At 41.0% G+C, this 4,008-nt stretch overlaps 1 long non-coding RNA gene across 1 annotated transcript; it reads right to left on the bottom strand.

Moving 5' to 3' along the window:
* Window positions 1-2,403: 2,403 nt before the first annotated feature.
* LOC134246793 (uncharacterized) lies at window positions 2,404-3,009 on the bottom strand. Its single transcript, XR_009987719.1, has 3 exons — window positions 2,943-3,009; window positions 2,615-2,695; window positions 2,404-2,505 (listed from the first exon to the last, which is right to left on the bottom strand). It is a non-coding gene; the product is annotated as an uncharacterized LOC134246793 (long non-coding RNA).
* Window positions 3,010-4,008: the final 999 nt, after the last annotated feature.

Genomic DNA, 4,008 nt, shown 5'->3' with positions numbered 1-4,008 from the left:
CTGTTGGTCGACCCTGCTCCTCCATCGTTGTTCCTCTTCTGAAACCCTGAAATTATAAAACTGGCACAATGTTAGTAAAACTTCAAAACAATGCAACAAATCACGAAAAGTTACTTACCACTTTGGGCCATGTTGGCTGCTGTATAGAGATGGGAAATGGACTCGTCATCTCGTCTCCTTCTGTTGGTCGACCCTGCTCCTCCATCGTTGTTCCTCTTCTGAAACCCTGAAATTATAAAACTGGCACAATGTTAGTAAAACTTCAAAACAATGCAACAAATCACGAAAAGTTACTTACCACTTTGGGCCATGTTGGCTGCTGTATAGAGATGGGAAATGGACTCGTCATCTCGTCTCCTTCTGTTGGTCGACCCTGCTCCTCCATCGTTGTTCCTCTTCCGAAACTCTGAAATTATAAAACTGGCACAATGTTAGTAAAACTTCAAAACAATGCAACAAATCACGAAAAGTTACTTACCACTTTGGGCCATGTTGGCTGCTGTATAGAGATGGGAAATGGACTCGTCATCTCGTCTCCTTCTGTTGGTCGACCCTGCTCCTCCATCGTTGTTCCTCTTCTGAAACCCTGAAATTATAAAACTGGCACAATGTTAGTAAAACTTCAAAACAATGCAACAAATCACGAAAAGTTACTTACCACTTTGGGCCATGTTGGCTGCTGTATAGAGATGGGAAATGGACTCGTCATCTCGTCTCCTTCTGTTGGTCGACCCTGCTCCTCCATCGTTGTTCTTCTTCCGTGTCCCTGAAATTATAAAACTGGCACAATGTTAGTAAAACTTCAAAACAATGCAACAAATCACGAAAAGTTACTTACCACTTTGGGCCATGTTGGCTGCTGTATAGAGATGGGAAATGGACTCGTCATCTCGTCTCCTTCTGTTGGTCGACCCTGCTCCTCCATCGTTGTTCCTCTTCCGAAACCCTGAAAGTATAAAACTGGCACAATGTTAGTAAAACTTCAAAACAATGCAACAAGTCACGAAAAGTTACTTACCACTTTGGGCCATGTTGGCTGCTGTGTAGAGATGGGAAATGGACTCGTCATCTCGTCTCCTTCTGTTGGTCGACCCTGCTCCTCCATCGTTGTTCCTCTTCTGAAACCCTGAAATTATAAAACTGGCACAATGTTAGTAAAACTTCAAAACAATGCAACAAATCACGAAAAGTTACTTACCACTTTGGGCCATGTTGGCTGCTGTATAGAGATGGGAAATGGACTCGTCATCTCGTCTCCTTCTGTTGGTCGACCCTGCTCCTCCATCGTTGTTCCTCTTCTGAAACCCTGAAAGTATAAAACTGGCACAATGTTAGTAAAACTTCAAAACAATGCAACAAATCACGAAAAGTTACTTACCACTTTGGGCCATGTTGGCTGCTGTATAGAGATGGGAAATGGACTCGTCATCTCGTCTCCTTCTGTTGGTCGACCCTGCTCCTCCATCGTTGTTCCTCTTCTGAAACCCCGAAAGTATAAAACTGGCACAATGTTAGTAAAACTTCAAAACAATGCAACAAATCACGAAAAGTTACTTACCACTTTGGGCCATGTTGGCTGCTGTGTAGAGATGGGAAATGGACTCGTCATCTCGTCTCCTTCTGTTGGTCGACCCTGCTCCTCCATCGTTGTTCCTCTTCCGAAACCCTGAAAGTATAAAACTGGCACAATGTTAGTAAAACTTCAAAACAATGCAACAAATCACGAAAAGTTACTTACCACTTTGGGCCATGTTGGCTGCTGTGTAGAGATGGGAAATGGACTCGTCATCTCGTCTCCTTCTGTTGGTCGACCCTGCTCCTCCATCGTTGTTCCTCTTCTGAAACCCTGAAATCATAAAACTGGCACAATGTTAGTAAAACTTCAAAACAATGCAACAAATCACGAAAAGTTACTTACCACTTTGGGCCATGTTGGCTGCTGTGTAGAGATGGGAAATGGACTCGTCATCTCGTCTCCTTCTGTTGGTCGACCCTGCTCCTCCATCGTTGTTCCTCTTCTGAAACCCTGAAAGTATAAAACTGGCACAATGTTAGTAAAACTTCAAAACAATGCAACAAATCACGAAAAGTTACTTACCACTTTGGGCCATGTTGGCTGCTGTATAGAGATGGGAAATGGACTCGTCATCTCGTCTCCTTCTGTTGGTCGACCCTGCTCCTCCATCGTTGTTCCTCTTCCGAGTCCCTGAAAGTATAAAACTGGCACAATGTTAGTAAAACTTCAAAACAATGCAACAAATCACAAAAATTCACGTGAATAAAATCAGTACAACACAATTCATTGAAAAATCAGAAAACATTGACTGAATTCAGGAAGACGAATGAGGGGAAAAGTGAAGTGAATGGTTAGTAATGTTAGAGTCAGCAGGGAGCAGAGGATAGAAGGGAGAAAATCAAAAATACTTCCATATAAGTTTCCTTTGCTGTTCCTGTGGCTCCTGGTGATGTTTCTTCTGAACTGTCTCAGCATCTCTGCTTAAATTTCTGTCAATTCAAAATCAAGAGGTCAAAGCCTGACAAAGCTAACACCAAATTGGAAAGCCAAAATATTGGGAAAAGGTGCAAAGAGGTCAAGTATGAATCATACCCCCACTTTCTCCTCATGAATGCTGTTAAACAGGAGAGGGAATACTCCTCACTTCAGGATCCTGGTCAGCCTCAACTTTCTTCTGCTCTTATAAAGAGAAAACAGACACATCAAAGGGGAGACACTCTCATTTCATATCAAGTATGAAACTTCATTTAAAAGCATAGATAATCAAAAATTACGAAGCTCACCTCGATGAATGTTATCAGTTTAAGTAATCCAAAATTCACATCTTATTTCCTTAACAGTTAGTATTTATCCTGAAAACAATATTCAAGCAAATTCTGTTTAAATAGGTTTTAAAATTCATTGAGGATTGACGTTTTCCAAATACTTGCACCTGGTCACTCGTTTGAAAAATGCAGGTCAAATCCAGCATCCGAAGCAAGTTTCAAATGTCCATCTTTAGAAGCATCATCCATGCAAGTTTGGTCAGGGTAGGGCTGAGTTGGGAATAATTTCATCACTCATCTGGAAAATGTAGGTCAGATAAAGCATCTGAAGCAAGTCTGGTAGTGTCCATTTCTAGATGCATCATCCATGCTTGTTTGGATCAGGTAGGACTTACAGTTTCTTGGAAATGGACCTGCTCCAAAAACCTTAACCTGGTCACTCATCTGGAAAATATAGGTCAGATCCAGCATCCGAAGCAAGTCTGGTAGTGTCCATTCCTAAATGCATCATCCATGCAATTTTGGTCCAGGTACAACTTATACTTAGGAGTATTTTACCCTATCTTTGGACTTTCAGTAGGGCGTGACTTTCTCGGCGCTACGTAATGGCAAATACTAGTAGATTCTCATTGGTTACGAAATTAATAACATACGAATGATCAGACGACTTATGCCCCACCTCTGTGCCGTGAGAGAACTTTTAATTGGCTATTTACTACACCAGTTGACATTCGGCCGCATTTCTATCATATGTATATTTCAACAGTGAAGGGAAGCTGTGTAAATTTCAGAAGCTAATTAGGTAACGTTGAGAATGCCACGCCTTACTGAAAGTCCAAACTAAGCATGTAATTCTTCTACTTGAACATGGACTTGCTCCTAAAACTATACCAGGGCACTAATGCTATCCCTGAGGCTGGTGTCAGGGTATAGCATAACTACATCTTGACTTTGCTGAGGTAAGTTCAAGTTCAAAATAAAGCTTCAAGGTAAAAAAAATTGTTGCATCTGAATAACCTTTATATCTCTGAGGCCACACCAATTTAATTTCTTGTTCGTCGGGCATTTGATGAAAAAAAGTACAAGCAGTCAAGCCGTTTTAAAAATAATATTATTACTTTTTGTAGGCGACATTTTTAGGCAGATCAAGAAAAAAATTGAGCGGACAATTAATTTTTTATTCATTATTTTCAGAGTAAGCCGATTAAGAATACGATACATAGAGCG

The sequence above is a fragment of the Saccostrea cucullata genome, unplaced genomic scaffold (genome assembly GCF_032062105.1).
Source record: "Saccostrea cucullata isolate Sc308-1 unplaced genomic scaffold, CSIRO_AGI_Scuc_v1 ctg4035, whole genome shotgun sequence".
NCBI classification, from domain to species: domain Eukaryota; kingdom Metazoa; phylum Mollusca; class Bivalvia; order Ostreida; family Ostreidae; genus Saccostrea; species Saccostrea cuccullata.
The sequence above is the reverse complement of the archived record's forward strand: the minus strand, read 5'-3'. Positions and strand labels throughout refer to the sequence as shown.